Below are 12,551 nucleotides of genomic sequence, written 5' to 3'. Positions count from 1 at the left end.
CTTACACTTATAATCAAATTGTGAGAAATGTTACCTGTGAATTATTTCTATGGGTCTTTTTTCTATACAGGGTGCTCTGGTATGGAACGGTGCAGTCTTGCTTGTTTTCAGACCTCCAGATACACACCGCAGCTTACTCATCAAGTCCATTCTGCTATCTAAAATGCACCTCAAATCTCAACATATTCCAGAACGAGTCATCATGTCCTCACCATGCTGTCGTTCAGTGGCCGTATGCCAGTGAATCTCACTTCCTTCCATTCACTTGCACAGCCCCAAACTCAGGAATTGACTGAGAATACATTAATCCTCATCGCAAGTCAGATCTATCACAATGTCCTGTTTAACCTGAATAGCTTCCAAATATATTAATACTGTTTCCCCTCTTAATTCCCCATTGTCCTTGTCCTGGATACTGTAATTTCTAATATTTGTTCTGTTACACTCCCAATTTATTTTTGACAAAGTAGCCAGAATTATTATTTAAAAATGCATCTCTGATCAGGGTACTTAACAGCTACATTCCAGTCAAAATGCTTAAAATCCAGCAGTGGTTTTCCATTGCTCTTAGGAGTCAGACCAACATCCTTAACAAAGCATTCGTGGCTCCTAACGGGTCAGCCCTGCCTACATCTCAGTCCTTACCCCATTTCTCACTCTCTCACGATCCAGCCACCCTTTCCTTTTCTCTTCCTTCTGTCCTTCCAACAGCCTGTTCTCATTTTAGCCATATAACCTTTGCACATGCTATAGCTCTACACAGAATGCCCTCTCTCCATCATAAAGCTTTTTTAATAACTTGGTCTCACCAACTTATTGTCCTCAGGTCTCAAGTCTTAGCCAACTGTTCTTTTCCTCAGTGAAGCCTTCTCTGAGCCTTCAGGACACATTCTCCTCTATTCTTCCCTTCAGATCACTTATTTGAGTTTGTCTTAATATTCTTTGTATCAAGGGTGTGATTTCTAAATTAATATTTGTCTATCCCATGAGTAACTCCATAGGACAAGCAGCTGTGATGTTTACAAGTTATCTATGCCAGTGTCTAACAATCTACCTACAAGGCATCAGCTGGCTGAGAGAACAAGTAGCAATTCTAAGACAAATCTGTAAACTTTGCCTTGTATTTACTGAAGTAGAGTCTGCAGACTATGTTTCCAGATTCTGTATCTCAACACTTCAGTAGTTTGGTCATCTGATGCAAACAGTCAACTCATTGGAAAAGTCCCTGATGCTGGAAAAGATTGAAGGCAGAAGGAGAAGAGGGCATCAGAGGATGAGATGGCTGGATGGCATCACTGATGCAATGGACATGAACTTGGGAAAACTTTGGGAGATGGTGAGGGACAGGGAGGCCTGGCATGCCGCAGTCCATGGGGTCGCAAAGAGTTGGACACGACTGGGCAACTGAACAACAATTCTGATCTAAGCCATGCTTAGAAACCACAATTAAAGGAAAATCATTTCTTTACTTACAACACTTGACACCAGATGCTGGTATTTCTTTCTCCCTATAGCAACTACTCTTCCAACAACTGGATGCCCTATAATTTATTCAGTTCAGACAGTAATTCCCTGGAGTTAGTGCCAGACTCTATAGCTTTAAGACTCAGTCCCAAAAGAGTGCCCTCACTTCATGTTCTGTTACAAGTAGTGGGCCCCAGGGAACCCATATTTCTGTCCCAATCTGGCTACAAAGTTGGGGTTTCCCACCATCGCCCCCACTCAGCTTCAATAATTTGTTATAATGGCTCACACAACTTAGGGCAATATTTATTTACTAGTAAAATATGCCAGCTAGTTTGGAAAACTCAGCAGTGGCCACAGGACTGGAAAAGATCAGTTTTCATTCCAATTCCAAAGAAAGGCAGTGCAAAAGAATGCTCAAACTACCGCACAATTGCACTCATCTCACACACTAGTAAAGTAATGCTCAAAATTCTCCAAGCCAGATTTCAGCAATACGTGAACTGTGAACTCCCTGATGTTCAAGCTGGTTTTAGAAAAGGCAGAGGAACCAGAGATCAAATTGCCAACATCCACTGGATCATGGAAAAAGCAAGAGAGTTCCAGAGAAACATCTATTTCTGCTTTATTGACTATGCCAAAGCCTTTGACTGTGTGGATCACAATAAACTGTGGAAAATTCTGAAAGAGATGGGAATACCAGACCACCTAACCTGCCTCTTGAGAAATCTGTATGCAGGTCAGGAAGCAACAGTTAGAACTGGACATGGAACAACAGACTGGTTCCAGATAGGAAAAGGAGTACGTCAAGGCTGTATATTGTCACCCTGCTTATTTAACTTCTATGCAGAGTACATCATGAGACACGCTGGACTGGAAGAAACACAAGCTGGAATCAAGATTGCCAGGAGAAATATCGATAACCTCAGATATGCAGATGACACCACCCTTATGGCAGAAAGTGAAGAGGAGCTAAAAAGCCTCTTGATGAAAGTGAAAGAGCAGAGTGAAAAAGTTGGCTTAAAGCTCAACATTCAGAAAACGAAGATCATGGCATCTGGTCCCATCACTTCATGGGAAATAGATGGGAAACAGTGAAAACAGTGTCAGACTTTATTTTTTTGGGCTCCAAGATCACTGCAGATGGTAATTGCAGCCATGAAATTAAAAGACGCTTACTCCTTGGAAGAAAAGTTATGACCAACCTTGATAGTATATTCAAAAGCAGAGACATTACTTTGCCAACTAAGGTCCGTCTAGTCAAGGCTATGGTTTTTCCTGTGGTCATGTATGGATGTGAGAGTTGAATTGTGAAGAAGGCTGAATGCAGAAGAATTGATGCTTTTGAACTGTGGTGTTGGAGAAGACTCTTGAGAGTCCCTTGGACTGCAAGGAGATCCAACCAGTCCATTCTGAAGGAGATCAGCCCTGAGATTTCTTTGGAGGGAATGATGCTGAAGCTGAAGCTCCAGTACTTTGGCCACCTCACGCGAAGAGTTGACTCATTGGAAAAGACTCTGATGCTGGGAGGGATTGGGGGCAGGAGGAGAAGGGGACGACCCAGGATGAGATGGCTCGATGGCATCATGGACTCAATGGATGTGAGTCTGAGTGAACTCCGGGAGTTGGTGATGGACAGGGAGGCCTGGCTTGCTGCGATTCATGGGGCTGCAAAGAGTTTGACATGACTGAGCGACTGAACTGAACTGAACTGATTTTATTATAAAGGGTAAAGATGAACAGGCAGGTGAAGGGGTACATAGTGCAAGGTCTAGCAGGGTCCCAACCACAGCAGTTTCTGTCCCTACAGGAGATGAGTATACAACCTTGTTGTCACCTGGATGTGTTCATTAACTCAGAGGTCCCCCAAACCCCATGGTTTAGGGGTTTTTACAGACGCGTCATCACATAGGCATGATCATTTATTAACTCGATCACCAGGCCATCTCCCTTCCCTGGGGATGGGGGAGGGTACAGTTGAAAGTTCCAGGCTTCTCATGATGGCTTCATCTTTCTGGTGACCGCTCCCATCCCAAAGGTCTCTGGGAGTCCACCAAGAGGGGCCTCATTAGAACAAAAAATTCTCCTATCACCCAAGAAATACCAAGGGAAGTAGGAGCTCTGTGTAAGACCCTATCACCCCTATCACTCAGGAAATTAAAAGGGTTTTAGGAGCTCTGTGTCAGGAACTGGGGTCAAAGACTAAATATTAGGACATACGATGCTCCCAGCCTTCCTGTCATTCAGGAAATTACAAGAGTTTTAGAAGCTCTCTGTCAGCAACTGAGGTCAGAGACCAAATACACATTTCTTATGTCACAACTGTCTTAGAAAATGTCTAGCTCACATAATGCCGGAAGGTTTCAAATAACTTCCCAGGAGGTAATTATCTGAATTCTGCCAAGCACTTGAAGGTTGGGGGTGGGGTGGGGTGGGGGGAGGTAGGGCAGAATGGCACCATAGGCGAGTCATCACTTAAAAAGCTGTATATTTCTTTTGGGAAATGTTCATTGTTAGAAAACTTCATTAAATGATGCCAGCACCATAAATCTCATTTTGCTGACCTGAGATTTTCTAGGGAGTTTCACAGTAGAAGTTCGATCTGCCTTCTAGAGGTCAGTCCTTCAAATACTGAAAGAATCTGTACTATACTACAAATATTTTTAATACCACCAAACATAAGCAGGTCCTTTAATGGTTCCTTAAATGACATGGTTTCCAGATGCTAACCCTTTCCTGATGCACTTCAGTTTTCCATTGTCTCTCCTAAAATCATCATTCCGAACAGGTCATACAGAATGGTCTGATCAATGTAGAGGTTAGCAAAGCTATTCCCTTCAGAGTTCCAAACTATGAAGCCATCTTGTACCTGTGGGGTACAAGGAAATCAAGTTACTTACTCAAGTGAATGTAGTTAGTGTTAGAGATGGAAATAGGATTTAATTCTGTAATTTTTAAATTTAATTTTTGTCTTTCTAACAGTATGAACATTTAGCATCAAAAATGTTTGCTAAATTTATCTGGTCAACACAATTTCCTTCACTAAACACAAAATTCAGGGGTCAAACGTCTTTCACTTTCTTCTCTTTGTCATATTCCCTGATTGTTTCTGTATATTACTTATCAGTGATTCTTGATGATAAGCCATGGCGTTTATCAACATCTCCACAACTGTCCACTGTAACGTCACACATTAAAGTGGGATTGAAAGTGATCATTGAGGTAAGATTACACTGACCTCTTAATATTGTCTCTCACAGTTTAACCTCATTGCATTGTTCAATCTTATTGAATTGTAGCTATAGTTCTTAGATATGACAATATCCACACCACTTGCATTAAAAAGAGTTTTAATGTTTTACTGTTCATCATACTTTTCTTGGAGGGTACTTGGAGAGTGTTCTAGAAAGTATTTCTTTTACTTCTTTCCAGGAAGAACTGCAGTAAATGATTACAATATAGCAGAATGGTGGTATGAAAAACTGAATTTGAATTTAGGAAATCCCAATTTCAATTTGAATTATTCTGCTACATGTAGTTGTATAACATTGAAGAATTCATTTAACCTTTCAAGCCTCAGCTTTCATTAAACAAAGTATTTTATGTCACAATACTATGAGAAACATATACCATAGGAATTTAAAACATCAACGGGGTAGATCAGTTCTCAGAGGAAAATGTTGCTTACCTAATTACTGTTATCTCTCCACCTCCTCCATATAACATGCCGACTAGCAAGTATGGCAAACAAAGCTGTTCAGGACCCATATTTAGAGCCTGAAATGGGATCAAACTACATAGACTTTTGTTAAGCGTAAGTAGAGAAATCAACACCTGCACACAGCAGAGCAAGCTCTAGAGCTCACCCCAGAGAAGACAGGTGGCAGAATCGTGGGAGGACAGGGGGCATGTGTGGAGGGGGTGCAGGTTCGGGAAGGCATCGGAGACTTTGTAAGACAAGATGACAGATTAAAATTATCCCCTGGGAAGAAAGGCTTACACCCTAAATGCTGCCTTACAACACTGAGAACATGAGGCCTGGTGGTCTGAGACACTGACCACTAAAGACTCCACTGGCAGAAACTTAAGAGAATCTGTTAGAGCTGAGATGAAAACCTTGCAAGGGCCCCACTGCAGAGAGCCACAGATGCCTTAGAAAGGTAAGAGCACCATTGGAGAAAGAACGAGGTTTACAGAAAAATTTTTTTTTTTAATCACAGAAAATAAAATGTCCCTCACCAACCCAAATCAAGCACTACTAATTTTAAAATGACAACATAGTATACAAAGATAAGGGCATACACACACTAAGAGATGCTGCAAGCCAAACCTACTTTTCACCCCTGCCTTTATACCTCATTATCGCTGATACAGAGAAAAAGAAGTCATTTCAAAATTAGCATAACTTGGCAGACAGCATCCATACAAAGGTTTTATAAATAGAAAAAGAATCAAAAGATGTTAGCAGATAAAAACTAAAATGCACCACCACAATCTGACTAGATATTCTTAAGCAAGCATTTGTACATCAAATAAAATAAGTCAAATTAGAAACTAAAAAATGAAGACTCAAAATGGGCATCATTGTTGTTCAGTCGCTCAGTTGTATCTGACACTCTGCGACCCCATTGACTACAGCATGCCAAGCTTCCCTGTCCTTCACCATCTCCCAGAGCTTGCTCAAACTCATCTCCATTGAGTCGGTGATACCATCCAACCATCTCATCCTCTATCACATCCTGTTCTCCTGCCTCACTCTTTCCCTGCATCAGGGTCTTTTCTAATGGGTTGGCTCTTTGCATCATGTGGCCAAAGTATTGGAGCTGGAGCTTCAGCTTTAGCATCCGTCCTTCCAATGAATATTCAGGACTGATTTCCTCTAGGATTGACTGGTTTCATCCTTGCTATCCAAGGGATTCTCAAGAGTCTTCTCCAACACCACAGTTCAAAAGCATAAGTTCTTTGGTGCTCAGCTTTCTTTATGGTCCAACTCTCATATCCGTACATGACTACTGGAAAAACCATAGCTTTGACTATATTAACATTTGTCAGCAAAGTACTGTCTCTGCCTTTTAATATACTGTCTAGGTTGGTCATAGCTTTTCTTCCAAGCAGCAAGCATCTTTTAATTTCAGGGCTGCAGTCACTGTCCTCAGTGATTTTGGAGACCAAGAAAATGAAATCTGCCACTATTTCCACTTTTCCCCATCGATTTTCCATAAAGTGACAGGACAAGGTGCCATGATTGTTTTTTGAATGTTGAGTTTTAAGCCAGTTTTTTCACTCTCCTCTTTCACCTTCATCAATGGGCATACACACATATACTACACACATACACACAAAATATGTACCTAAACTCAAAAAAGAAAAATATAAAATCAACTTGGAAATAAAGACTAAATTATAAGATGTCCAAAGGAAACTAGATTCAACTGAGGCTATAACTTTGGATATGGAATAAAAGATAAATATAGGCAAAAGATCTGCAGACACCAAATACCGTCCTCATGAGCAGAGCCTCTATGAGAGGACAGGCTTTATTCCATCAAGACATGACAGAGGGGATGTCAGTCATAGGGCTAACAGCGGGCACTGAATATGCTTAATCACAGAACTAAGGTGAAAGCAAATGTGGGGGACCAAGGCAGAAGACAAGTGTATAAATGCTATGAATTCTAACCTAGTAGAAATAATTCAACAAAAAATCAGAGGAGGAAAGAGACAGGAAATTAGATAAGCTCATTGATTGTCACATAATAAGTAGGAGTTGAAGATACCACTTAAAGTTGTCCAAAGATAAATTTACCTCAATAAGGGAAAAGAGGACTAAAAATATCATACAAACTGTGAACAGAAATAGTAACTAGCCAGTAGTACAAAAATACAGACCTTCCTAATATACAGATAAAACACAGATCTTCCTTTTTCTCTAGAAAAAGGGGCAAAGAAAATGAACACAAAGAAAAAGAAAAACAGTAAATATAGCCTATAATATGTAAATATATACAATATAAAACATAAAAAGAATGATCAAATGGAGACCAAACATTCTGTGGTATAAATACCACATAGCTGGCTTATCTCATCTGTTTTTAAAATTTAGATTGATTCACAAGGCAAAACCCTATTATATGCCAAATGCAAAAAAAAAAAAAAGTTAAAAAATAATTCTAAAATGCTAACAATAAAAGGTTGGGCAAATGTATACCATGAAAATACGAACAGTAAGAAAGCAGGGATGGCAACCCAGGGAATAAATAGGGGAGAATTCAGACCAAAAATCAGCAATCATGACTAAAGCTTTTATAACATTAAGAACAGCAATTCACAATGATTATATAACAATCACAAATATATATATGAACCAAACAAAAATTCATCAGTGATAACAGGGACTGTAAAATCCTTTTTATTTCCTTCACTTCATATCAAACCTGCAAAGTCAATCAGCAAGTCTCAAATTTTATTTTACATCAAAATTACATGAAGACCTTTATAAACACTGACGGCTCTGCTTTTACACTCAGAAATTGTAATTTAATTGGTTTGTAATATAACTAGGCTCTAAGAATGTTAAACTTCCTAGATGGTTCTAATGTGCTTTAGAAGACGGAAAACCACTGAAATAGAGAGGCACAAGGACTGGAACAATAGTAAAATGACCTCTCTACAATGAGAAAATAATATTCACAACAGGCAAATAGGTAAAATCCTTAAGAATAAACTTAGGAACAACCTGCAAAAAATGATGAGAAAAGCTGAATAAATAAAAAGGCATTTCTTCATCTTGAAGAGGATGTAAAGTCCTTGTGTTCACAGTGATTGTCCCTAAGAGAATATATGAATTTAATGCAGTACCCAGAAGCACACCAATGAGTTTTCTGGGAACTAGCTCTGTTAAATCTAACATGTCTAAAACCAGACATGTGTATATCTGGGAAACTTCATTTTACAAAGAGTAAGGGTTGAATAGCCCTAATGTATAACACATATTATCAAAACTCAAAATTATGCAGTATTGGTATATGATTGACAGAATAGGAGGTTCAAAAACAGACTCCAAAACATGTAGTGGCTTAGTGAATAATAAAGAAGGCATATATCAAATGGCTGGTAGGAAAGATGGACTTTAAAATAGACATGCATGAAACATCTGAAAAATGGTCATTTAGACTCACACTTTATACTAAATGGACAAGAGATCCAAATGTAAAAACTGATGTTTAAGTACTAGAATAAAACATAGGTAAATTACTTTACAACCTGGATGCGAGCAAAGCTTTCCTAAATCAAAATTCAGATGCAATTAAAAAAATAAATTCTACTAAATTAAAACAAAAAGTTTGCATTGCAGAATCATATCAAAGAATAGATCAAAATTTGGGAGAAAACAGTTGTAATGTGTCCAACAAATAAAAGGCTAATTCCCCTATTACTGGGCTTCCCTGATGACTCAGATGGTAAAGAATCTGCATGCAATGAGGATACAAAGAACTCAAAATGAGAAAAATAAGCCAAACTGATTTAAAAAATGGGCAAAATACATCAATAGTTCACAGAATAAGCTAGAACAGATGCCTCTTAAATGTTAAAAAGATGAATCTACATTGATACCAATAAAAATGTCTCAATAAAAATTAGTCTTCTAATCACAGAGGCTTTGTTCTTTTTTTGGCCATAGCTTGCCCTTGTGGGATCTTAGTTCCCTGACCAGGGATTGAGTCCAGGGCCACGGCAGTGAAAGCCCAAAGTCCTAACCACTGCACAACCAAGGAACTCCCATCACATGGGTTTCTAAATGCCATTCTTCATTAAGTGAAACCAGGCCTCTTTGTTTAAGATGGTGGATTTCAGATTTGGGATTAAAAAGGATAAGAGCAACCCTAAATATTGTGTTCTGGAAAGCAAGAAAGCACTCTAAGACTAACGAGGCTATGCTAGATGGGCATGGGAGTCAACTTTTAAGTGCCTACCATTGGTAAAATTTGGGACAATTAAAGCATAAAAATATAAGGAAAATAATGATTTATATAATACTGAATATAATAATTTTATAAAAGGATCTATGAGTCCATAATGATACTCAAGAGTGAAAGAAGGAAAAAACGAACTGAGAAGAGAAGCAAGGGAGCTAATAAATGGGGAAGGACTGACCGAGTTTTAGTAAATACTACCAGTCACAACTCCCAGTCTAAGAGTATTTTAGGACAAGAATTGTCAATGCACGCTAAACCAGCTGGATGCAATTTTAGGGGCTGTAATCATTTTCTATCACAGTTGCAACAAATTATCAAAAAAGTAAACACAAGTTTGTTATAGTTCTGTAGATTATAAATCAGACATGGGACCCACTAGGCTCAAATCAAGTGGGTCAGAATTCCTTCTTGGAAGCCTTATGGGAGATCTGTTTTCTTGCTGTTTTCTGGCTTCTAGAAAACACCTACATTTCTTAGCTCATGACTCCCTTTCTCCACTTTTTAAAGAACGAGAAAGACCAATATCGTATATTAAGGCATATATATATATGGAATCTAGAAGATGGTACTGATGAATCTATCTGCAGGGCAGCAATGGAGATGCAGTCATAGAAAACAGACTTTTGGATACAGTGGGGGAGGGAGAGGTGGGATAATTTGAGAGACTAGCATGGAAACATATACATCACCACCTGCAAAACCAATAGTTGGAATTTGCTGTATGACACAGGGAACTCAAAGCCTGTGCTCAGTGACAACCTGGAGAGGTGTGGTAGGGAATGATGTGGGAGGGAGTGTTCACAGGGAGGGGACACGTGTACCTATAGCAGACTCATGTTGATGTATGGTAGAAACAATCACCATATTGTAAAGCAATTACCTTCCAATCAAAAATAAAAGAAAACAATGTTACGGTTTGTTAGCCATTCTTCCTTAGTCACGTCTCCCTCTGAGTCTTCTATGTCCATGTTTGATTTCTAAGGACTGACGTGATTGCTGTAATAATCCAAGATAATTTGCCCATATTCAGGTGAGCTGGTCAGCAACCTGCTACTTTCATTCCCCTTATCCATCCCTTAAACTAACATATTCACAGGTCAGATATCTGTAGAGGTAATGGAGTGAGGGTAATATTATTTTGTTTACCATGGCAGGAAGAAAGGGAGAGAGAACTGCATATATGTATATGGGGGATGGGTGGAGGGAGAGATCCAGCCTATTAAGGGCTCAAATGCAGTCTCAGCAATAATGGGACAAATGGCCATTTTCAGGCCTCTGGATGTAAAGCAACAGCAAGAACATTTAATTCACCTATGCAGTATCAGTTTTCATTCCAATCCCAAAGAAAGGCAATGCCAAAGAATGCTCAAACTAGCGCACAATTGCACTCATCTCATACGCTAGTAAAGTAATGCTCAAAATTCTCCAAGCCAGGCTTCAGCAATATGTGGACCGTCCACTTCCAGATGTTCAAGCTGGTTTTAGAAAAGGAAGAGGAACCAGAGATCAAATTGGCAACATCTGCTGGATCATGGAAAAAGCAAGAGAGTTCCAGAAAAAACATCTATTTCTGCTTTATTGATTATGCCAAAGCCTTTGACTGTGTGGATCACAATAAACTGTGGAAGATTGTGAAAGATATGGCAATACCAGACCACCTGACCTGCCTCTTGAGAAATCTGTACGCAGGTCAGGAAGCAACAGTTAGAACTGGACATGGAACAACAGACTAGTTCCAAATAGGAAAAGGAGTACGTCAAGACTGTATATTGTCACCTTGCTTATTTAACTTCTATGCAGAGTACATCATGAGAAATGCTGGGCTGGAAGAAGCACAAGCTGGAATCAAGATTGCCGGGAGAAATATCAATAATCTGAGATATGCAGATGACAACACCCTTATGGCAGAAAGTGAAGAGGAACTAAAAAGCCTCTTGAAGAAAGTGAAAGTAGAGAGTGAAAAAGTTGGCTTAAAGCTCAACATTCAGAAAACGAAGATCATGGCATCTGTTCCCATCACCTCATGGGAAATAGATGGGAAACAGTGGAAACAGTGTCAGACTTTTATTTTGGGGGCTCCAAAATCACTGCAGATGGTGACTGCAGCCATGAAATTAAAAGACACTTATTCCTTGGAAGGAAAGTTATGACCAACCTAGATAGCATATTCAAATGCAGAGACATTACTTTGCTAACAAAGGTCCATCTAGTCAAGACTATGGTTTTCCAGTGGTCATGTATGGATGTGAGAGTTGGACTGCGAAGAAAGCTGAGTGCTGAAGAATTGATGCTTTTGAACTGTGGTGTTGGAGAAGACTCTTGAGAGTCCTTTGCACTGCAAGGAGATCCAACCAGTCCAATTCTAAAGGAGATCAGCCCTGGGTGTTCTTTGGAGGGAATGATGCTGAAGCTGAAACTCCAGTACTTTGGCCATCTCATGCGAAGAGTTGACTCATTGGAAAAGACTGATGCTGGGAGGGATTGTGGGCAGGAGGAGAAGGGGATGACAGAGGATGAGAAGGCTGGATGGCATCACTGACTCGATGGATGTGAATTTGAGTGAACTCCGGGAGTTGGTGATGGACAGGGAGGCCTGGTGTGCTGCGATTCATGGGGTCGCAAAGAGGTGGACCCGACTGAGTGACTGAAGCGAACTGAACTGAACTGATGCAGTATTATTGTCAAAAAATATTTACTCTTAACTTAAACCTGAGGAAAGAAATCAACAGATCAAGATAACAGCAGATTCTACAAACATGTATCCTGGACTCTTAAGATTACGCTCACAATCCTTTAGCCTAGGCTTCAGTAGTAGGTGTACTGAGAACTTCCAAGAGATCAAATTGCCAATATTCGTTGGATCATAGAGAAAGCAAGAGAATTCCAGAAAAATATCTACTTCTGCTTCATTGAGTATGAGAAAGCCTTTGACTATGTGGATCACAGCAAACTGGAGAATTCTTAAAGATATGGGAATACCAGACCAACTTACCAGTCTCCTGAGAAACTTGTATGCATGCAGGTCAAGAACTTGTATGCAACAGTTGGAACCTTACAAGGAACAACGAACTTGTTCAAAATTGGGAAAGGAGTACAACAAGGCTGTGTATT

Source organism: Ovis aries, chromosome 5 (assembly GCF_016772045.2).
Source record: "Ovis aries strain OAR_USU_Benz2616 breed Rambouillet chromosome 5, ARS-UI_Ramb_v3.0, whole genome shotgun sequence".
In the NCBI taxonomy this organism is placed as follows: Eukaryota; Metazoa; Chordata; class Mammalia; order Artiodactyla; family Bovidae; genus Ovis; species Ovis aries.
The sequence above is the reverse complement of the archived record's forward strand: the minus strand, read 5'-3'. Positions refer to the sequence as shown.